At 48.2% G+C, this 24781-nt stretch overlaps 1 long non-coding RNA gene across 1 annotated transcript in view; it reads right to left on the reverse strand.

The window, feature by feature from the left end:
* LOC143692805 (uncharacterized) overlaps positions 1-24781 on the reverse strand; it is a 369941-nt gene that overhangs the window by 31096 nt on the left and 314064 nt on the right. The gene's annotated exons all lie outside the window — the stretch shown is intronic.

Consider the following 24781-nt stretch of genomic DNA (forward strand, 5'->3'; position numbering starts at 1 on the left):
GGGACCACTGCGCAGCTTTTCGCCACTCGGATGGAGCACGAGGCTTCCTCTCTCTCTCTCTCTCTCTCTCTCTCTCTCGCTTTTTTTCCTGGGGCCCGTGCCCCGGTTCGAGACTCAGCCTTGTGCTCGAAATGACACACGTGGTGCGCGGAATGGGGCTCGGCCGGGGCTGACTCGCCCCCCCACCAAAGCCGAGAAAAACCCGCCCGCCGACCGGTCGCGGGCAAGCAACCGGCCACCGGCGAGGTTGGGCCGAGCGGGGCACCGCTCACAGGGAGTGAATCCCGTCCTGGCGCGTCCCCCCACCAGGCCGCGTGAAAAGCACCAGACGTGCTAGAGGAGGCAGCGACCCGACGAGGCGGGCGCGGCCCAGACACCGAGGCCCCTTTTCAGCCGGGGCGGCTCGCTCTGCAGCAGGCGGCGGAACGGCAAAGGAGCGCACGGACCGGGCTCTGTTCCACCCACGTCCACGCCCCATCAGGTTCGGGCACTTTCGCCCTCTCTCTTTTCTCTCTCGCCTCTCTCCCTTCTCGCGGCTCAGCTCCAGCCGCACCGCTGCCCGGCGCTGCTCACGGCCGGCACCCACACGGGCGCTACCCGGACCGGGGCCGGCACCGGCACCTCGCGTGGTTTTTAAGGACACCTGAAGGCTCGCAGGGCCACGTGGCTTTCACACAGCTCAGGACGGTAAAGATGCTCTTCCCCAGGCCAACAGGAGGGGCGACACCTCGCCTACGACAGAAAGCGAATTGGAAAGGAAACCGCCCTGCCCGAGCACCGGACCCCCCCCCGCCGTGGCTTTGCCGTGACAGAGAAGCCTTGGAAGGAGAGCCAGCCCGCTGGGGGCCCTCCCCGACGGCACCCAAAAAGCCACATCAATCAGGCGCGGCTCCGTGCCAACGGCGACAAGGGCCCCACGGCCACACTCCTGGGACAATGGCGACGGCCGCCCGGCCCACCTGTGGATTGGATTGCTCGCGGCAGCAGAGGAGCGCAGGGGGTGCCGCCATTCGCGCACGGCCAACAACGGCTCCCCCCCTTTCGGCTAGGCAACGGCGGGACTGGACCGGCCCCCGCTGGGCGGGGCGGGGGGGGACTCGGCGGCCCCCCCCACCCCCTTCCGGCCAGGGGAACCCAGCTGAGCGTGTGAGAAAAAGTTCCACTGACCTGGCGCCACGGGCCACCAGCTTTTGCCCAGCCTCGCGGCGGTTGGCTTTTCCTTCCGGAATAAAAAGCCGGGGGACGGCACGACAAAAAAGGCACACGGAGGCGCGTTCGCAATGACCCGTGCTAGCCATGGGGGCCGCGGGGCTGGGGGCCTGGGGTGGGGGCCAAGGACGCGCCTCACTGCGCCCTCATGACGGACCCACCGGCATCCCGCTCGCGCCTTCATTGCAACGCTTCTCAGTGCCGTGGCTTAGGGCCGCAAGAGAAAATTAAAAAGGCCTGCGGAGGCCTGGCGGGCGCCCCCCCAACTCCACCCGCCTCAACAAAAAGCAACAGACCCGGCGCGGCAAACCCGGCCCCGCCTGGCGTAAGCGGCTCAGTCGATCCGGCAACGCCCGGACCAGTCTGGGGGGGCTCTCCGTCGGGTGCTGGGCCCATTAAAAAAAAAAAATACTAGGCCAAAAAATTCTGCCCGCCACAACATGGGTCCCCGGCTTAAGGCCGAGGAAGGGAGACGGCTTCAACAACGCGGGCTGGGGACCACCGCCACCGCCGAGGCAGACCCACGAGCCCAAAACAACAGCAAATGATTCTGGAGCAGAGGCATTGCTTGGAGAAAACTCTCCCCTGCTTTGTCTGGGCAATCCTTAACCAGTGTCTTACATGGCTCTTGCTGCCAATTTCTTGCTCAACAGTGTGATAGATCAATCTGATTTGTGCTAACAATTCTAACTATATTTTAAATAGTTTAGAAAATATTTGTTAAAAAGTAAGAGAGGAATAGGATATGGAATTAGTGTCACAAAAGAGATGTTTTCAGATGTTCATGAGAAAACAGGATGCAGGATGTAGTTTGAGATAAGGAACATCCCAAAAATGCAATAGGCCTCAGGATAATTAAAGAATCGGCCTTGAAATGGACAAAATTGGGATGATTCCAGGTATCTATGAAATAATAAGGCTTCTTTTTGGAATATAATGCTGGCTTCTATAACACAAGACTTGGGGTGCATGTGCAGCTTGTGGGGTTGTTCAAAGGACAGTGATGATGAGGAGAAGCCTTCGTGGGAAGCGACCACCAAAACCAAAAGACCCCTTAGAAAAAAGCAGCGCAGGCACTGTGCAGTACAGTGACATAGATTTCAAGAATCAAAAATAGGAGGAGATTGACAGAAAATTATTGAGGAATATGTATTAGCATACAGTCTATAAGTTGTGTTTGGATTCTTTATCTTTTGAATGGGAGGCAGGGTGAGAAAACCCTCCTGTATCCTGACTGGTTTTGCTTATGCTTTATCCAAACCACTGCCAAATTATTTTGTATCTGCTTGATTATATTTGATTGCATGATTTTATATAAAATTGCTGCTCAATTAAAATTGCTGCTAAATTCTAATGTTGGTTTATTGAATTAGACGTATAGGGACCTCATTCATAACAACAGCCCACCTCAGTCACCTACCCGATGGGACTGTGCTTTCTACTGAGCCAGTCCTGCCAGAAAAGCAGCTTTAAACACACCTCTAAGAAGGCACTGATCCACATAAAGCACATCCATTCCCCTCTGCCCAGGGCCAGTCCCCTGTACATCTGGCAGCCTGCAAAATCTAACACCCCCTCAGGGTCCAACACATTGTTCCAGCCCAAAGCACAAAGGCAATTTGTTTTGTTAAATCTGAAGTAATTCCTGCAGGTCCTCGGCCTTCCAAGGCCAACGCTGCCACTCCAGAGGGAATCCTGTGACCCCGAGCATTTGATGGTGACCACACCAAAGCAAGAGGTGGCTCCTTCAGCAGGAGAATGGCACATGGCAATGCTGGGCCTTTGTGTCCCCAGCCTTCCCCCCATTGTTTCAGCAATGGCAGCTACACTTAGGCAGCTTCAGCAGAGCTTATTTGTGTTGGCTTAGTGCAGATCAGGACTCCCAGCCCACCTCTAACAGCAGCTTGCAATGACACCAGGACCTGCACACTGAGGTCTTTTGCTGGAGGCAAGCCTGTCACAAGCACACACCCTCTTCAAACTTCCCATCAAACAGAAAGGAGAAGAGCAGGAAAAGGCTACCTTTGGACCAGTCTTCCCCAGGTCTACACATGGGCCAATTCTGGGTAGAAAACTCCTGCCAGTGCTGGCCTTCTTCTTCATGTTGAGAAACTTCTGCCACAGGAACTTAGAGGGAAGCAGCTGAAAGGCAAAAATAAACCAGCTAGAGCCTCAGAGTTGGGCTTGTTCAGAAAGGCTTTTCTTGAACAAGTGGCACTGGTGAACAATTTGTGATCACATTGTCCAGGACAGTCCTGGAAGCCCTGGAAGTTGCTTGCTGAAATACTCAGCACCAAGAAATTGACAATACAGAGTGCAATACACATACTCCAACCACATGGCTCTGTCCCATCAGCTTCTCCGTGATTGCATGTGACATGGTTGGGCATTTCTGCTCTTGGGGCATTTGTTTCCTCTTTAGTTCTATTGGATTGAGGCAGTGACCTTTTCAAAGAATGGGGAGGAGCTCTCAGAACTGCCCTGACTCCATCCCTGTACAGCACTGAGAACTCACAGCAAGGAGATAGCACTGCTGGGTGAGTCCAAGAGAGGCAAGAAAGGAACATTGTACCAAGAGTGAGGAGCACAGGAATGTGTCCAAGTTGTAGTTCTCTCTGGTAATTAGCATTTCTTTTCTCTCTCTGGGCTCACAGACCCCTCCAGAGAAGAAAACAGAGGGATCTCCTGGACAGAGCCTCAGCACTGGGGCATCTTCAGTCAAGTGAGCTCCAGACACCAAGGGACATTTGTGACCCTGGCTCCCAGGAGCAGGTAAGAACTGTACAGCCCTCAAGATTCCTACCAATCCAGAGCTTTCAAGAGAGGCCAACTCCTTTGGGAGAGATACCATCAACACATGGTAAACCAAAATCAGGGGAGAATTCCCAGCACAGGAAGATTTCCACCATCCTGCAGAACAACGGTGTGATGGTGTTCACAGGGGTCTTACGATGAGGGAAGAGACGAGGATCTGACTCCATGGTTCAGCAGGCTTGATTTATTATTTTGTGATATATAATTTATTAAAAATACACTAAAAGACTAGAAGAAAGGATTTCATCAGAAGGCTAGCTAAGAATAGAAGAGGAAGGAATGATAACAAAGGCTTCTGGCCTGGACTCTCTGTCTGAGCCAGCTGGGCTGTGATTGCCCATTAATTACAAACATCCAACATGGGCCAATCAAAGATCATCCTGTTGCATTCCACAGCAGCAGATAATCATTGTTTACATTTTGTTCCTGAGGCTTCTCAGCTTCTCAGGAGGAAAAATCCTAAGGAAAGGAGTTTTCATAAAAGATGTCTGGGACACAAAGGTGCTTATACATTTTCTTCTGGACGTGCTGCAGCAGATAACTTGCTTTGCTGTACACTGTGTCTGCGGGGCTGGATCTGTGCCCACACAGGAGCTGAGAGAGAACAGCTGCTTTGGAAGCTCTTCCAGCTGGGACCAGCCCTGTCTCACAGGGCTTTGGGCAGAGTTTGAGCTTTCCCCCCAACATGCTCAGGTGCCCAAGGGCAGCTTGGTCTTGACACCAGCAGGGGGCTATTTACAAATCACAAACGGGACAGGGCTGCTGTGGAACTGCCTGGAGCTGTTTTATTTTCCAGCATCACTCTCATTACATGGTTATGACAATGGGAAGATGCCAGCAGCTCACATCCCAGGCAGCAGACCAAGAACTTAATGTTACAACTTCCTTTATAAGTTTCTTGACCAATCACACAAAGCAAAAGCACATTGACAGTAGTTCTATCCAACCACTATAAGCACACGTACCTTTGGTTAAAACAATGCTTGCTTATTTTGAATACAATACCTGCTTGTAAGCCTTAAAGCACAATGCACAGAGCTCCATTATTAAGCTTTAACCCTCCTAATATCTTGCTAGATAAACTTTGCTGTAGCTTAGAGAGTTATTCTAGACAAGCGTTAATACACAGACCATTGTTCTATTTGTCCTTGTTTTTCTACTTTTTAAATAATTTTTCTGCTGACCTAACTCATGGCAGCTGCTTAGCTCTAATCACAGTTCTACTGTCTCTGAGGCTGCCTTTTGCAGCTTTCCCAAAACCTTCTGATTTTTGGATTCCCACAATTCCCCCTCTCTGTTCACCTCAAAAGAAACCTTCATAATTGTGTCGTTTATTACTTGTGTTTCGTAGCCTTACTAGAATATTTCTGCTTATTACCTACTTAAAGCATTTTCTTGCTTGCACTAAAGCAGGGGCAGGGAGAGCAGGGACCCCAGGGCAGTTTGCAGCCTTAACACAGCCCAGTGGGTACTTACAGTGAAAGATGTCAGTCTTTCCCTGGACAAAAGACGAGGAGTCGAGGTCTTCTTTGGGAATCCAGAAGCCATTTTGAAGGCAGGATCTCCCAGATGAGTGACAATGCCTCAACAAAACTGGAAGAAGCAACAATGGAACTCTGAAAATCCAGAACCCAATTCATGGCAGATTCAAGGCATATACTGGTGCTAAACATTTTCTATGATTTGAAAGTAGCTAAGTGCTTGTTTGGTGTAAGTAGCTAGTATGTTAGGCCTCTAGTTGGACTTTATTTGAACTATAGGGCTGCCTTGTGCAATTCAAAGATGGATCATACTGAAACCTGGAGCTAAAAATCTGAACATTAGCAATAGTTAGAACAGACAAAGCTGCAGCCTAAATATTACTTTAAAATAGCTAGAGTGAATATCCTCTTCTTTAGGCTAAAGCACCCCTGCTCTCTCAGCTGCTCCTCACAGGACTTGGGAGAGACTGGAATGTTATGGCTAATGGCTTAAAAGTTGTTATAAAGGACTTTCTGCCCATTGGGACAAAACTGTATAAAGAGGCTGCGACCACCCAAGCCCACCCTTCCCTGAAAATGCCTCTGGACTGGAACTTGGCACTGTGAGTTAAGCTGCCTAAGGGAACTTGAGACAAGACAAAGGTGACACTATTGTCCCATTAGCTCAGGCCTGGGGAGAAGTAAACAAGGCTGCAGAGAAAAACCTATCCACAACAAAGCCAAACCCAGCAGCTGTGCTGAAAATCAGCTCTGTCTGGCTTCAAGGTGGGCAAGTCATAACCACAGACTCGTCTGCTGAGGCCAGGTTTGCACACAAACCTCCCATCAAAGACCTCCACAGTGCCCCCAGACCCATTCCTGAGGCCTTGCACCAGACGACTGCAGGGCACACAAAGTAACACAACAGATCTGAAAATCCAGAAGCCAATTGATGGCAGACTCAAAGGACAGACAGATGCTAAAGATTTTATTTTATTTCAAAGTAGCAATAGACAGAGTCCAACTTGCCCCACCCCAGGGAGGCACCTGGGAGGTCCCACCTTGCCCAAATCTGCATGAATCCATTGGAGTCTTACGTTTTGCCAGACCTCACCACAGTGAAGACCAGAAGAGGATTTGATAGTATGCCAATGGGATCCATGGAATGGTGATGTTTTTCACTTAATCTGTCTCTGTCACTCTCCTTCTTCCCCTTCTTCCCAACCCCCCATCCCCCCCCCCCCCCCCCCCCGCTTCTTTTTCTTTTCCTTTCTCTCTGTCTTCCTCACATTTACTGTTACATAAAATCCAGACTATTGATTTTGGCATATGGTCACATTTCCACCTCAATTCACAGGCCTCTCTCTAATAATTGTAATAACCAGATGATAACAACCCACTGAAACTCGATAAAACTTGAACAGACTTCATTCACCTTTAAACAGTTTAAGCAACCACTAGACGGGAAAAAAAAGTATAGACCAGTACATTTAGAAAATGTTGCATTCCTTCAGTGCAAAAAAAAAAAAGCACAATCAGTAGAGCATATATTGTTCATCCACTCAGCTGTGCATTGTGGTGGTGTTCCCAGGGGTCTTAGGATGAGGGAAGAGATGAGGATCTGACTCTTGATTTATTATTTTATTATATATATGATATCAAAATTATACTAAAAGAATAGAAGAAAGGATTCATCAGAAGGCTAGCTAAGAATAGAAAAAGAAAGAATGAATACCAAAAGCTTGTGTCTCAGACAGAGAGTCCAAGCCAGCTGACTGTGAGTGGCCATTAATTGGAAACAACTCTAGGAGACCAATCCCAGATGCACCTGTTGCATTCCACAGCAGCAGATAACCATTGTTTACATTTTGTTCCTGAGGTCTCTCAGCTTCTCAGGAGAAAAAACCCAAAGGATTTTTCATAAAACATGTCAGTGACAGTGCAGAGCACTGAACTGCTGCACCAGAAGACGGGCATTATCCCATCCTGTATTTCCCTTTGGCATTCTCTCTCAGAGTGCAGATGAGACAAAACCAAAAAGTTCAACTTGAGTCAATCTTTACCTTCAAAGGAAATTCAGGAACTTTCTGCAGAGGACAATGCTCTGCACGCTGATGAACTCCTTACAGAGGCCAATGCTCTGCACGCTCAGGAACTTTGCAGAGGCCAATGCTCCGCGAACAATTCCCCTGGCGAATGGCCCAGTGAAGCCGCCTGCAGGAGCCCAGGCTGCGCACTAGCAGCCAGGGCCGCGTTCTCAGGCAACTGAGGCCACGCCGCTGTCACAGACGCTGCCGCCGCCTTCGTGGTTTCCAGGCAGCCGCCGAACCCGGCAGCCGCCGCCCTTTCCCGGATCCTGCCCCTCCCGGCCCCGCACGCCCCCCAAGATGCTGCCGGGGCTCGGGGGCTTCGTCTGCCTGGGCTGGGGCTCGGCCTCCCCTGCGGGACAAGGTGAGGGGGGGTCCCCGGGGGTCGTGTCCCCCCGGGAGCGTGGGTGAGTCCCCCATGTCCCCCCCAAGCCGGGGTCACCCCCTTTTCTCTTCCCAGAGCTCCTGAGCCAGCTCCTGCTGCCGCCTGGGAGGGGCTTTGGGGAGCCCCCCGGGGACCCCCCTTGAATGCCCATTCCTAGGCACTGGGACCCTTCGCATCTCCTTCCCCAGTTCCAGGACCCCCTGCACCCCCTTATCCTGCCCCGACACCCCCTGCACCCCCTTTCCCGGGTATCCTCCTCTCTCAGCCCCTGGATCCCCCGTTTCCATGAGCCCGGGGACCCCCGGACCCCATTCCCGGGCAGCCCGGGGCACCTCAGCCCCAGGCCTTCCTTTGCCCGGCGACCGGTGACGTCACTGCAGACTCGGGCCGCCATTGGCGAGCAGCAAAGAGCGGCGCCAATGGCGGGGCCGGAGGCGGCTCAGGGGCCGTGAAGAGCCTCGAGCTGTGAGGGGCCATGAGGGGCCATGAAGGGCCGTGAGGTGTCACTCTTGCGCCGAGAATGACACAGGAACAGGCAGGAGGCAGTATTGCAGAAAGACTAAAAGAAGGTTGAATTCAAGAGAACCGTGCGGTTTTTATAGAGTGATGCGATATATTCTGTTTGATTGGCTAGTTAACAAAAACATTCTTTATACACCGTCCTTGAGAAGAAGAGAAAGACGAAGTAGAAGAACATCACCTGCAGATTGTTTATACTGAAGTTCTCACATTTTTATAACTTGCTAATAATTCTCACAAGCTGCTGTGAGAAAACACTTGCTGTTTCTCTCTCTCTGTCCCATGGCATCCACAGTGAGGGGCTGTGAGGGCTCTTGGGGAACTGTGAGGGAGCCATGAGGGGTCATGAGGGGCTGTGAGGGGCCATGAGGGGCCCTAAGGGTCTGTGAGGATCCATGAAGTGCTGTGAGGGGCTGTGAGGGGTCTTGGGGAACTGTGAGGGGCCATGGGGGGCCTGTGAGGGACCATGGGGAACTGTGAGGGAGCCATGAGGGGCTGTGAGGGGCCATGAGGGGCCATGAGGCTCTGTGAGGGGCTGTGGGAGGCCAGGCACCCCATGGAACCAAGGGGCCATTGTCACACTGTGGAACCAAGGAGATCATTGTTGACAGTACGGAACCTCATGGAACCAAGGGGCCACTGTGGCGCAGCAAGGCCTTGTGGAACCAAAGGGACCATGGTGACACTATGGAACCTCATGGTTCCACAGGTCCATTGTTACACAGCAGGCACAGCAGGGCTGCAGAACCAAGGAGATCATTGTGACACTACACAACCTCATGGAATTAAGGTGTCCATGTTCCACTACTGAACGTCATGGAGCAAAGGGTCCATTGTGACACTGTGGAACCAAGGAGACTGTTGTTGGCAGCCTTACAGATGTATTGGTATTAGTTAGGGTGAGTTTAGGGTTATCTTTTATAGTGCTAATTTGGAAATGGAGAATACTACAGCAAATAGCAGTGTTTTCCTCCTTATCAAATGTACGTGGCAAAGCATTAAGGGACACCTATTAGCGTAGAAGGTTGCAGTGTGATGCCATTTCCTGTTTCACCTATCCCAGCCCCCCAGGTGTGCCAACCTCTGCTTTCCCCTCCCCCTGTCCCCGGGATTAAAAGGAGACGGGACCATGCGGTCTGGATGCTCCTGGGAGCTGTTACCAGATTCAGAGGTCTATCATCCTGGAATAAAACTCTGCATTAAAACTCTACGATAGAATCCTCTCCGATTTCTCTTCACCGTCACCTGAACCTTTTCCACCACAGGTAAACTGAGTTCCTACTATGCCTGGATTTGTTCCGAGTGCCCAGCTGCAGCATCCAGCCAGCCAAAGGTATCTCTGAGGTGAAACACCACAGCTGCTGCCTTTGGCCCAGCAGCCAGGGTCAGACGAAGCCAGGCACATCCCACCCGGAAATATTGGGATTAATATTCCATAGTAGAAATTTGTACTAAGTAAAATAATTTCCTTGTTTCTAGAAAAGGGAGGAATGAAACAGGGGATTGGAAATTTACCTCAGGGTAGAAAGCAATTTTGGATTTTTTTTGTTTTGTCTTTTAACTTGTGTGCTCAGCAAAAGGCCTGCAGAGAGAGAACAAAGGAGACTCAAGGCTACTCAGAAAATATTGTATTTGCAGGTTAGGAATGATGAATCTGACTCCAGGTTCTCAGAAGGCTAATTTATTATTTTAAGATACTATATTATATTCAAGAATACTCTACTAAACTGTACTAAAGAATAAAGAAAGGATACATACTGAATGCTAAAAAGATAATCATCAAAACTCGTGACTCTTTCCAGAGCCCCAACACAGCTTGACCCTGTTTGGCCAATAAGTCAAAACAATTCACATGAAACCAATCAAACAATCACCTGTTGGTAAACAATGGCCAAAACCATTCCAAAGCAGCAAAACACAGGAGAAGCAAATCAGATAATTATTGTTTTCCTTTTCTCTGAGGCTTCTCAGCTTCCCAGGAGAAAAATCCTGGGCCAAGGGATTTTTCAGAAAATGTGACTGTGGCAAGAAAGTAATGCTGGAGAGAGATCAGAAGAGGCTCCCTGCTGACCTTGAGACTGAAGCAAACAGAAAAACTGAATCTGGGTTATAAACACCACATTACAACTACATGACTGAAGAACTGCACAGGCTCATAAAATTGATAAGTTGAATACGTATGCATATTTTTTTATGCATATGCAACAGATTAGGAGATAAAGTAGATTTGGGAATTTTCAGGGGTGCACATGTCCTTGGGGAGCATGGCCAGCAATGAAAAATATCATACCAGCTTTACAACTTTTACAAGTTGAGGAGTTTTTTTCCACAAATCAGCCACCACTCCCCACTGGGTTGCTTTAAGGCAATCATCTGCTCCTCTGGTCTGCTACACCACTTGGACCAATTCAGGCAGTGAGAGAATTCAACCAGTTTAACTAGATAAACCAATTAAACTGGTTGAACCGGTTATAAACTAATTGTGGAACCATTTAAATAATTTAAAACATTTAAACCAGCTGAGTTAGATAGATTGGATTAAATTAAATAAATTAGAGAAATCAATTAGACAATTCAGCCAGTTAAACCAGTTACACCAGCTAAAGGTGCCAGGCCCTCGGGGACGTTGCCTGGGATTCACCACCAGGAAGTTGATTCCATTTTATCACCAGGAAGTTGCAAGTTAGGGTTTTTCCAGCCAGGGGAGGGATTTCCCTGCCCCAGGACATTCCCACCACCAGTGGAGACCCAGAAGGTGCTCAGAGGGGGAGACCACAGGGAAGGTCAGGGGCTGGGGTGGAGATTCTGGATCCAGGATCTGCCTGAATCCAAGGAGTGCTGATGAGAGCCTGGGACTGAGGAAACCCCAGAGCTGAGGAGAAGATTTCAGTGCTGAGCAGACCCTGGATCCAAAGAGACACCGAATCTGAGAAGATTCCGGATCCAAGAAATTTCCAGAGACAGGAACAAGATTCCAGAGCTGAGAAGATTCTGAATCCAAGGAGACCCCAGTGCTGCGGAAAAGATCCTGGATTCAGGAAGAAGATTCTGGAACAGAGAGAATCTGGAGCTGAGGAGGAGACCTTGGAGTGAGAAGATTACGGATTCAAGGAGACCCCAGAGCTGAGAAAATTCTGTCTCCAAGGTCACGATCCCAGATCTGAGAAAACCCCAGACTGGAGGAGTAGATTCTGTCCCCCTGGAGCAGCCAATCGCGTGCCGAGATGTGGAATTTCCTGGAGAGGGCTGTGGAGATCCAGATATCCAACAGCAGCCGGAATGTCACCCTGGAGAACCCCAGGTGAGGGGAAGGTGCGGGAGGACCCCTGGGTATGTGGTGGTTTTAGTTTGAAATTGGGTGGAAACACAAATTCTGTGTTGTGGTTTAGGTTTGCTAATTAAAGATTTTTTTAATTTGAAGTTTTTTTGGCTGATGTACTAAAGAATGTGGTAGGTTTGGTGTTGGCTAATTACTGATACATTTAGTTTTTGTTGTGAGATAGGATTAGGAGAAAGGTAAAGCAGGTTTAAAACTTCAAGAGGGTATAAAGAAAATTTTATTACAAGTAATTAGAAGCAAAAAAGTAGTAAGAATTAAAACAAACCTTTTAGAACACTTTTCTTCTCACAACTTTTCTTCCTCACTGATAATGTAAAGAAATTACACTTAAGATTTTTAGTTAGTTTACTATTTTAAAATAGTTTTTCTTTAGTTTATTGAGGGAGAGAAGTCTTTTTTGTTAAGGTTATGAAGACTTTTTTTATAAGAGGAAAGGAAACAGGTTTTTTGTGGTTCCTAATTTGTTACAAACAGCAGTTGTTTGGGGAACTTTGCTATGATGAAGTTTTTCTTATTGTTATAAGCATTTTTTATAGCTTGTTGATGGGTTATGTTGATTTATGGGGTATTGTTTTAAAGATGAGTTGTTTAAAGGTGAAAATTCTCTTTTTTGTCTCTTTTTGAATTTTTTTTTATTTTTGGGAGTAGAGATTTTCTTTTTTTTTCCTTTGGAATCATAAGACTACTCTTTTTTTCTGTTTAAACTTTTTATGGGATTACAGCTATTTTAACATTTGTTTATTTTAGTATGGAGGCTTTTGTTTGATATCAATTTGATACACTTTTATCTCTTTATAGTTTTATGTGCTACAAGGAAAAAGAGTCTTTCCTCTATAGCTTATTCAAGGATTTTAGCTCTAAAAAACAGGGCATTTCTTTTTCTTTCTTATTTGGGACTTCTACACCAACTTTGGTGTCTTTTTGCTGTTCTTTTACATGTTTGTATTTTGGGGTTTTTTCCTATTTGAGGGAGGATTGGGGCACTGAAAGGGTTAACATTACACTTGAATTTGACTCCATGTCCTCAGAAGGCTGATTTATTATTTTATGATATTATATTATCTCAGAATCTCTGCTGGTCACAGTGACCCCGAGATGTGTTAGAAAGTCTCTTTTCCCAGCAGGGCAGTTAAAGAAGGAGTCAGAACTCTTCTATTCTTGTTCTTAAGGCTGTTTATTGTTTTTTTATCTATAAAATTCCTTTTTTGACTCGCTGAGCTCTGTCTGGCAGGTCAGGTTGGGGGACCCTGCCCATCCTTGGGGTGGTGTTATCTTTTTATACTAAAAACTACGTGTACACTATTTACAATAACTTCTCAATACTTATCACCTATGTTAGATGGTGAGTTTTTACTCAAAACTAATCTAAAAATGCCAACATCACTTAAAAGATGGTGGAAGAAGGAAAGGAAGGAAGGAAGAAGAAGGAAAAGGGAGAAGGCACACTTAAATTCTTCTATCTTGGGACTTCGAGCCCCCATTCTAAAAATCTCAAAAATCTTTTTTTCACACCGTGACAAACTAACAATTATTCTACTTAAACTTTCTTGACTTGTAATTCTTCCTATAAAGGTTGGTAATTGTTTTTTCCAAGGGCTAAATCAAAGGCACAGGGGTCTTGGGCTCTGTGCCAAGGTCTCTGAGCCCCCTGGGCAGGGGCTGGAGCCCTCCAGGGCAGCCAGAGGAATGTCCTGTGTTCCCTCAATATTATATTAAAAGAAATGATATACTAAAACTACACTAAAGAAAGAGAAAGGATACATCAGAAGGCTGGAAAAGAATGAATAATAAAAACCCGTGACTGACCAGAGTCCTGACACAGCTGGACTGGGATTGGTGATTAAATTAAAACAATTCCCATGCTGGGTAAACAATCCTCCAAATCACATTCCAAAGCAGCAAAACAAGGAGAAGCTGAAGCTTCCCAGCCTCTCAGGAGAAGAAATCCTGGTGAAGGAATTTTCCATAAAATATCACGGTGACACTGTTTGGCTTGGTTTGGTTGAGATGGGGGTTGAGGTTGGGGTTTGCTGCATTTTGTTGATTGGAAAGGAAAGAGAGAGTTTTTGGGGTTTTTGGTTTTTAACGTGTGTGTTTCACAGAGTTGAGCCCAGCTTCTCAGGGGTTCAGCAGCCCGTCAGTTACACAAAAAGCTTTGCATCACTTCCCTGAATTTTCCTCCCAATCCAAACCAGGACAGGGTGGAGTCACAGACATATTTAATGAAAAATCTTTTCCTTAAGATTTTTTCTCTTGAGAAGTTGAGAGACTTCAAAAACAAAATGTAAACAATGATTATTTGCTGCTGTGGAATGCAACAAGTGCATCTTTGATTGGTCTCATGTAATTATTTTTAATTAATAATTAATCACAGTCCAGCTGTCTCAGACTCGCTGGTCAGTCACCAGATTTTATGATCATTCTATTCTTTTCTATTCTCTGCTAGCTTTCTGATGAAATCTTTTCTTCTCTTCTTTTAGTAAGTTTTAATATATCATTTTTTTAAATGTAATCTATATTATAAAATAATAAATCAGCCTTCTAAAACATAAAGTCAACATTCTCATTTCTTGCCTCGTCCTGAGACCCCTGTGAACACGAGCACAGGGCGGGGTCATCATCCCACGGTGGGAGCATTTCCTAGGGCTTGGTCAATCTCCTACTTGTCTCCCAGTGCTCCCAGCACCTCCCAGCAGTGCCCCCAGCACCTCCCAGTGCTCCCAGCACCTCCCAGTGGTGCTGAGACTGTCTCCTGCTGCTTCCACCACCTACCACTTGCTCCACCAGCATCTCCTGGTGTGTGACTGTGTTTAGAGGGGTCTTAGGATGAGGGAAGAGACGAGGATCTGACTCCATGGTTCAGAAGGTTTGATTTATTATTTTATGATCTATATTATATTAAAACTTATGATATATATTATATTAAAACTATACTAAAAGAATAGAAGGAAGGATTTCATCAGAAGGCTAGCTAAGAATAGAAAAAGAAAGAATGAATAACAAAAGCTTGTGTCTCAGACAGAGAGTCTGAGCCAGCTGACTGTGATTGGCCATGAATAAGAAATAACACTATGAGACCAATCCCAGATGCACCTGTTGCATTCCACAGCAGCAGATAATCATTGTTTACATTTTGTTCCTGAGGCCTCTCAGCTTCTCAGGAGGAAAAATCCCAAGGAAAGGATTGTTCATAAAAGATGTCTGTGACACTGGTGGTCTCACCATCCTCCCCTGATGGCACACCCCTGTTTCTCCTCCCCAGGACCTACTTCTACAGCGGGCACAGCTCCATCCCCCCCAGCCCCTCCGTGCCCCCAGGCTCCTCTGACACCTGCCAGTTCTCCAGCCCCCTGTTCCGCGGCTCTTGTGGAGTCCTGGTCTATGAAGCCACCACCTTCACCATGGCCATCTTCTTCTCCAACCCCCTGGTATACAACCGCTTTCCCATGGAGCTGGGCCTGGAGCTGTCCCTGCTCAAAGCTCACCTGGGCAGGTTGGAGGACACCTACCACCGCATGTCCCAGATGAGGACGTCCTTCACCACCAACGGGACCACTGCGTGCTGCCACGTCACCCTGGACACCTGCCAGGAGCCCGTCCAGGTGAGTGTTGGCCACGTCAAGGTGACAGCCACCATGTCCAACACACGCAGATCCATTATCAGGGTGGTTCTGCAGGAGCAGGAGGGCTCAGGGAAGGAAGCTGGAGAGAGGCTTCCATGCTATGTGACAGCAAAGGTATTAGTTTAGTTTTTACTGGGCCTGTGAACAGAGAAACAAGGCACACAAAAACTGCTTTTCCAGAAAGAACAGTTGGAAGAGAAGAAGAAGACATCCGGCTCAAGAATGTAGGAATAGACAAAACAAGGACTGAATCTGAGCTTGATGGTAATTGGTAAATTGTAATATGTAAATTGCTTACTTGTAAAATCATGTGTGCATGAATGGTTAGGAGCATCCTTTGTGTGACCTCAGGCCTGAATAAATTACGCCTCTTTAAATCAAATTAGTGTTAAGGGGTCTTGTTCCAGTATTTTGGAGATTTTGTGGCAGTAAATTGGAGAGCCAGCCAGAAGATCAGCCTAGAGCTTCAATGAATCCACAGATCTCCAGCCAGCACTGAGGAATTTTCAGGGAGAAAATCAACTTTAGACCTTCAGGGACTCGAGGCAAGATCCCTGGCGTAAGTGAAGGCATCATTATAATTGTTTTCCTTTGGCTTATTGACAAGGGATGCAAATCCCCACACAGAGTTACTGGTAAGTGTCAGAACCCAGGAAATTCCTCTGGCTGCCCTGGAGGGCTCCAGCCCCTGCCCAGGGGGCTCAGAGACCCTGGCACAGAGCCCAAATCCCCTGTGACTTGGATCTTGACCCATGGAAAAAAAAATTACCAACCTTATATGAAGTTCTGCAAGCCACAAAATTCTAAGTAGAATAATAGTTAGTCATGGGGTGAAAAATAGATTTTTGGGAATTTTTAGAATGGGGGTTCAGGAGGCAAGATGGAGGAATCTGGGTGTTGTCCAGTCTTTCTCCTTCTTCTTAGTCTCCAACTTCTGCTGTGATGGTGGCACTTTTAGATTGGTTTAGAGTAGAAGCTCACTGTCTAACATAGGTGATAGGTATTGGGAAATTATGGTAAATAATGTACATGTAGTTTTTAGTATAAAAGATAACAGCACACTGAGGGTGTCAGTGTGCCTCTGTCTGTCCTGCTGAGCAGACCTCGGCAGGCCAGAAGAAAGAATTTTATAGATAAGAAACAATAAACAACCTTGAGAACAAGAACTGAAGAGTTCTGACTCTTTCTTTGACCACCAGGCTGGGAAAAGAGACTTTCTAACCTATCTCGGGGTCACTCTGACCAGCAGAGACTCTGAGAGCTAAGGGGGGTTTGAGCCCCTGGGTGAGCTTATCAGGGAGAAGTTTGAGTTCCTGACCTCAGGGAGTCAGAGTTTCCCCTCTCTGGAGTTCAGGTCCCCAAGAACTATCAGGGGTTCGAGTTCCCTAGGAAATAGTAGAGGTTGTCTTCAGCAGGTATTGACAGTAAAAGATTTTAAAATCACAAAATTTGGGGAGCTAGAAATAAAGTTAGGCTTAGTAGGCCCTGGGAAAATGTGAAAGGTAGGCCCTGGGAAATGTTAGACCTTGTATTTGCTAGATCATGTGAAACTGCAGCCGTGTAGTCAGTATATGATAAATGATACAATTGTTAGATGTGATTAGATATAATTATTGTTGAAAGAATCATGAGAAACTATGTTAGAGGTTTGAGGGAATCACGAGGAATCCACGCTTGGATGATATCAATGTATACAATAGAACAATGTACGTTTAATAATTAATATGTAAGTTATATAACGCTAGAATATAAAACATGTTCGGTCCCAAAGCATGTCAGAGTCAGATTTCGGTTTGTGTCCCCTGACACCCAGAGCTCTTAATAAAAGCACCTGCATAGAATCATTCTGTGATTATGTGTTCCTGAACACTAACAGTATCAGGAATTGTTCTATCAGACCAAGATCATAGTTTCAAGAAAAATCATTGTTCTGCTGTCTTGTAGCATAGGCTGCAATCATCTGAACTTGGATGGAGGAAAGAAGAAAAAAGAAAACCCCATTCTTCATTTACAACTGAAGCCTGGCCACAGCTTCATCTGGAGCCACTTTTGTGGTGAAGATTGCTTAATTCCTTTGCATTCCTCACATTCTCTGCATTCTTCTTGAAGTCTGAGAGCATGTTCATGTGAAAGTGGTACCTTGATGTGAGTTTGCCAGCATATCAACATGGGGATGTCCTTGATACAAAAATTCATTTGCAGAGAGAGTGTTGAGAGTGTTGGAGCGTGACTGAGTGTTTTTGCTGGTGGAGTTGCTTTGGAGTTGCTTTGTTTTTGTGTGCCTGGCTGAGATGGCATTTGTGGGCTTGAAGCCCCCTCTTTTGTCAGTTTGAGTGATTGCAGGTTTGGCAGTCCCCTTCCTCTTCCCCTCTCCCCCCTCCATGACAAAGCTGGAAATACCATTATGACTTTCAGAGGTAATAGCTTGTATATCTGTAATTATTGAATATGGGGCCAGTTTCTTCTCAAGCTAAAGTGGGAGATGATATTCCAAATTCTCCATTGCAATGTTTGTTGAGATACTGGAAACAGACCCACTAACTAAACCTAATCCAATATTGTAATCAGTGCTGGTCAGCATACAAGCTAAACTCCCAGGCTAAGTGGCCAGAGAATGGTACCTTAGTTTATAACAACTTTTTACAGCTGACGTTGTTTTGTAGAAGAGAAGGGAAATGGAATGAATTGCTGTTTTAGATGGGTAATGCCATGGCTGGCTCTTGCAATTAAAGGATGGATATTATGTGAATGTTAAGAGAAGTTTTATTGATTTCTGGTTATGTTCTTGTGATTTGTTGTTTAGATGTCTTCTCTTCTCTCCGCAGTCCCCTTCCCTCCCAAATTGTTGCCCAGGGAGGGTCTTGCTAGCCAGGACAGGTGGAGGGAGGGTGAGTACCTGTGCCCCTGGCATGGGGCATTTGGGAGGAGGCAAAGCTGTTACCAGGAGGGGTGGCATGACAACACCTGGCTGTTGGAATCCTGCATGCTGAGAATTTTAAACTTTCTCTGCTGAAAGGCACAGACTCGCAAGAGAACACTGCATTTGACCTGGGGCTGTGGAGAAAGCTTCCAGAATTGATTAATAGCACTAGGATTATGGGTGCATAGTTGGATTTACAATTAAATATACAAAAGAAAGATTGTTCCTCCTTGATGCTATTCAACTGCCCAGAGAAGTGGCTGCACTACACCACAAAGCACAACACCAACAAGGGGATTCCCAAATTCCTACAGGGAACAGATGTGCAGATAAAGCTGCACAAGAGGTTGCACAACCTGGTGTTAATACCTGAGAAAGCCATTTCTCTTCCAGAAGTTAGCCCTGGATATTGTCAAGCAGATTTAAAATTAGCTACTTCTCTAGAAGCCCAGAATAAAGAGCAGAATGGCTGGTAGCTCCCAACAATCCTGTCAGAGTCCCACCACAACTGGTGTTGCAAATTCTCAAGAGAAACACCAGCAAACCCACTGGGATTTCAATGCTATGCTGAGTAGTCTGCGGGCTCAGACACCCAGTGCTCTTATGACAAAAATGGTCAAGTCTGTTACAGAAAAATGCCTGATATGTCTTTAAAATAATCCTTTGAACTTGACAAGGCCACCTTCAGATATCACTAAAAGAGAAAACACTCCCAGAGGTCACTGGTAAATTGATTTTTGAGCTACCATGCTGTGGTGGTTTGACAGGAAATGTGTTTTCTGGAATGCTGTGTTTTGGGCCAATGGATGTTCAGGCTTTAATATTGGCATTTAACCTGGCCATTGGGACATTAGACACGCCTCTGAGAACACGGGGTTAAAAGCAGAGCTCTCCCTTGGGAGGGTCCTTTTGGGTTTCCAGCGGGAAAGAGTTCGGGGAAAAGCCATGAGGCTGGGAGAGGTGGGCCTGAGCCCGGGGGTGGAAGGGTGGAAGAGAGAAAGAAAAAGAGAGAGACGGTGCTTGGGACTGTAACCTTGAGACTGGATAAACATGGGCCTGTGCCGGTAGCACGGCTGGGAAGGAGAAAAGGGGGGGGGGGTGCAGCCAGCCGCTTGTAGGAGCTTTTAACCCCTTTTTGGAGAATGAGAACTTTACAGATCATTGACCTCTCCTAGAAGATAGAGTGGAAGATGAGGAAGGAAATGTGCAAGTGTGAGAGAGGTCTGGGTGAGTGAGAGATAGTGGAAGAACAGAGAAGAATCCTAGTGGGAAGAGATGATGGAGTGGCTTTTGCTGGACTCTTTTTGTATAGCCATGGACAGAACCATGTTCCTTGTGACACAGAGACTGCATTCTAGGGGGAGGCAATGGCCACAGAACCAAGAGGGTTCAGTGTTGGTGCCCCTCGGCCCCAGGGGGTGAAAAAATATGGGGGGGACAGGTGTCCCAAAGGAGAGACTGTGCCTTTTTTTGGATTGGGACAGAGCATCCTTAAAAAGACAACCCTAGAAGCAGCTCTGGTCCGTGTTCAGTGGTGAGAGCACTGGACATGAAAGGAAGAGGTCACGACGGCAGATGTACTCCGGGCGGTGCCACGAGTGACACAGAAACACACAAAGCTTCAGCTGTGTTTCCAAGAGCAGCCCATGGTACAAGAAGGATTCCTCTCCTCTTGATGAACTGAGGATTGATTGTTTGAAAGGTAGTTCTAGACTAAGAGTTGGTGATTTAGAGAGTAGATGCATTGTATTGGAAATTTGGTGAAGGGGGGAAGAAATGTATTTGTAAAGTTTTCATTTTCCCTGTGTGTGTTCCTTTTATCTATAGTTGTAGAGTAGTTAATAAAGTTCTGTTTTCTTTTCTTTCCTAAGTAGGAGCCTGCTTTGCTTATTCCTGGTCACATCTCACAGCAGAAACCAGAGAGAAAATATCTTCATAGAAGCACTAGCATTGTGCCAGTGTCAAACCATGACACTCCCCTTTCTCAAATACTTCTGTTGCTGTGTTCCCCCACGCAATGATGTCATCAATATATTGCAGATGTTCTGGAGCCTCACCCTTTTCCAGTGCAGTCTGGATCAGTCCATGGCAGATGGTGGGGCTGTGCTTCCACCCCTGGGGCAGTCAGTTCCAGGTGTACTGCACAGCCCTCCAGGTGAAAGCAAACTGAGGCCAGCATTCTGCTGCCAGAGGAAAGGAGAAAAACATGTTGGCAATGTCAATGGTGGTGTACCACTTCACTGCCTTGGACTGCAGCTCGTACTGGAGTTCCAACATGTCCAGCACAGCAGCGCTCAGTGGTGGAGTCACTTCATTCAAGCCACGATAGCCCACAGTCAATCTCCATTCTCTGTCAGACTTGCGCACGGGCCAGATGGGGCTGTTGAAGGGTGAGTGGGTTTTGCTGACCACCCCTTGGCTCTCCAGCTCACGGATCATTTTGTGGATGAGGATCACGGCATCTCAATTTGTTCAATATTGCCGGCGGTGCACTGTCGAGGTGGCAATCGGCACTCGTTGCTCTTCCACCTTCAGGAGAGCTACTGCAGATGGGTTTTCTGATAGTCCAGGCAAAGTGTTCAACTGCTTGATGTTCTCAGCCTCTACAGCAGCTATGCCAAAAGCCCATCTGAGTCCCTTTGGGTCTTTGTAACAGCCATTCTGGAGGAAATCTATGCCCAGAATACACGGGGCCTCTGGGCCAGTCACAATAGGATGTTTCTGCCACTCCTTCCCAGTCAGGCTCACCTGGGCTCCCAACAGGGTCAATTGCTGTGATCCCCCCGTCACCCCAGCAATGGAAACAGGTTCTGCCCCCACATGTCCCGATGGTATCAGGGTACACTGCGCACCAGTATCAACTAAGGCATCGTATTTTTGTGGCTCTGATGTGCCAGGCCATCGGATCCACACTGTCCAGAAAATCTGGTTTTCCCGTATCTCTTCCTGGTTAGAGGCAGGACCCCCCCTAGCCCTGGTTATTATTTCTTTCCTGGGCATACATGGTCGAGGTACCTTCCAGGGGATCTGACGGATCATACTCAGCAGCTCAGTCATGGAAGGTTGGGGCTACCTTCACTTTACTGAGTTCCCTCGATTAGTGTTTCCTCCTTGAGCTGATGCATCCATGCAGCCAGGACAGAAGTGGGTTTTCCATCCCACCTTCCCATGTCTGCCCCATGGTCACACAGAAAGAACCACAGGTCAGCCCGTGGGCTGTACCCTCTCTCTCTAGCTGGGGAACGTTGGGCTCTGACTCTGGGGCCTGTGACTCACACTGGTACAATGTGGGAACTGTTCCTCCTCACCTCCTCCCTCATCTCCCTCATCTCCTCTCTGAGTTCTTGGACCACAACAGAGACATGAGCCTGCATTGGGCCATTGATCACACTCTCATAATTTCTAAGCTTGTTGGCAACAGAACCCACTGAATCTCGTTTGTTATTGGCAATAATCATTGCAATAAAGGTGGTGTATTGAGCTGGCCCCAGATTTGCCAGACTCCACAACATTTGCCCTGTGCACCTGACCTTGTCTGGGTCATTATCATGCTGTCCATCCCTCCCAAAGAGTACCTCCAATACTGCCACTTCTCTCAGCTGTTGGATCCCTTCCTCAAGAGTCTTCCAGCGCATTCTATGGTGCTGGTCCTGCATTCTCTCCCTGTGGACAAACCTCTCTCTGACACTCATTAAAAGCTGTTCCCAGAGGGAAAGGGACCTTGGCTCCCTTACCAAAATCAGATTCATACCTGAGTCCTGAGTCAAGTGTCCCAAATTCCTTGCCTCACCACCATCCAGCTGGACACCTGTACCCATAAGGTCCCAGACCCAAAGTAGCCAGGTTGTATAAGCCTCACGTCTCTGTCATACAATGTCTTTGTGCAGATTACGGAGACTTTCGTACGTCAGGGACTCGGTGATGACCTCAACTGTTGCCTCTCCTGGGCGCTGGGAAGGCTCTCCTTTCATATCCTCATCTGGGTGCTCTGATTTCATCTTAGATCTCCGTGTTTCCACCAGGGCGACTGCTGCTTGCTGTGACTGCCTTTGCAGTTCAGCTGGAACCTGGACAGTTGTAACATCTGTGGGTTCCACTGCTGCACCATCAGACTCTCCCTCTTTGAGGCAGGGGGATGGCTTTTCACCAGCTGTGGAAATGTACTCCTTCAGCACCTGGCCCATCTCTTTCATTAGAACCCTCATCCAGCCTGGGTGGTTCATTTCTGAGGTGGGCTGTGGGTCAGGCTCTGGGGCAGCAGCATCCCTGGTCTCTGGGGTAGGTGTCAGCATGGTTATCCAAGGTAATTTTCCTTTATCTCTGAATGCTAAATGTAACAGGCCTATCAGCAACACCAGCCACTGTATGATATCATTAGCATTTAGAGTGGATCTGAACCCTTTGAAAACTGCTGGGGCAGACCCAAAGAGCTGGGTGAAGGGCTGGGAAAAAATTTGCCCCCGTGTCATTTCCTCACAGTAAGGACCATTATTAAAGTAACCCCAAAAAACATACACTTAGTGTGTGATAGCTCTGAATCCATGTGCCTGCCTTCCAGAGGAAGTTAAAGATCCATGAATTCCTCACCTCATTAAGCCATAAAGCAAACTGGATAACAGCCAGGGCAGCCTTAGTTTGGTTAGCCTGTGTTCCCAGGGATTGTCTGGGTGCTCCGGATGGGGCAGAAGGAAGAGCTCCAGGCCCTCCGTGAGGGTGATGAGGGCGTGGGCTGTCAGCGGGGGCTGGCTGGGGGAGCTGCAATGCCTGGGCAGGAGCTGCAATCCCTGCCCCGGCTGCGGTGGGCTTTGCTCCCTGTGTGGACCAGGGGTGGCGTGGGCAGAGCACACAGAGATTTCAGGGATGTGGGCAGGGGGATTCATGGCCAGCATCTTGCAGCTGATCCCCTTGGCCTCTCCTCTCTTGTGGCCATGGCAAGAGCTGGGTGGGATGGCTCTGGCAGGAAGGTCTCCTTGGATTCCTGCACATCCAGGTTCTGACCGTGGCTCTGTTCCTCTCTCTTGCAGCCCTTCGAGCCCTGAGTGAAGACAACAGCCCCTCCTGCATAAGCACATTTGTTCAGGTGATGTTTGAGCGAAGAGCTGCAGAATTTTCATCTGCTGGCTCAGAAGAACCAGTGTCTCTTTAAGACCTCCAATCCCTTGGAAGGTGAGACCACCTGGAGACCAGAGGGGATCAGCTGGAGTTCCAGGCACAGCTGATGACTGGCACAACTGAGCCTGTGGGAAGCTCCCATAGCTCCTGCCTTCTCCCTCCCTGTTGACAGCTCCCTCCCTCCAGCCCTCAGACCCTGCCCATCCCCTTTCTTCCCTCCCAGCTCATCCCTTTGCTTCGCCTTCCATTAATAAACAGTTTGGCTTCCTCACTTTACCTGTATCTCTGTGGAGCTGGAGCGATGCAAATCCGGGGCCCTGGGACACACAGGCCCCTGCTGCCATTCTCTTCCACGCTGTGTTTTGTGCACAGACACAGAGGAATGAGGGCAGGTCAGGCTGGAAAGGTTCCTGTGCTGAAGGCGTAGTTGTACAGCACTGTGGAGTTACAGATCTTTCTGAGCACCCTGGAGCCCCTGGATGTTGGAAGAGCAAACCTGATGATGCTCTGAACCCAGCTGAGAGGGATTCTATGGCAAGCATCCACGGAGGTCAAAGGAGCTTGGAATGCTGGAAGGTTTCAAGAATAGCTTCCTGAAAGCACAGCAGTGCTCCATCCCTGCACAGGATGAGGAACAGGGCAGAACCAGAGACCATCCGGGCTTAGCAGGGAGCTCTGGGTGTGCCTAAGGGCAGATGAAGCAGCAACATGGTGCCCAAGACTCGGACACGCGGCCGTGCCGGTGTCCGGAGCGCTGCCAGGAAGTGCCGGGATCACGGCTGTGGTTCTGGTCCCCACAAGTGAGGAATGGCAGCCCCAGGCTCAGAGCCAGTCAGAAAGCCAACCAAGGGAGAGCAGAGGGAGGGCACCCTTCCAGTCTCTCTTGGGCATGGCCTCAAATCAACCCCTGCTGCTTCTTCCTCTGCCTGTGTTTGGGCTGTGCTGGTGGCAGAGCCAGCCAGGTTGTGCTCTGTGTTCCAAAGCCTGTTGGGAGAGGGCATGAAAAGCGCTGTGTGCACAGCAGAGAGTCCTGGAAGGTGCTGGCAAGAGCATCCTGTGGGGACAGGGCTCTGGGCTCTGGCTGGGAACAGCCTGGTTTTGGTGCTGTGAGCACAGGCAGGAGCTGAGGCAGGGGAAGAGGCGGCGGGCAGCTTGTGTTTGTAGAGGGCCTGGAGCTGCACCTCTGAACCTCCACCTGGACACACACTTGGGGGAATACGAGCTGGAGCTGGAGTGCCTGTCCTGAAAGGACCTGGAGTCATTCAGCCTTGCCAGCTTTTCTTAAGGGTGTGTTGGTGTTGCCCAGGAAAGC

This window comes from Agelaius phoeniceus, unplaced genomic scaffold (genome assembly GCF_051311805.1).
Source record: "Agelaius phoeniceus isolate bAgePho1 unplaced genomic scaffold, bAgePho1.hap1 Scaffold_108, whole genome shotgun sequence".
Lineage (NCBI taxonomy): Eukaryota > Metazoa > Chordata > Aves > Passeriformes > Icteridae > Agelaius > Agelaius phoeniceus.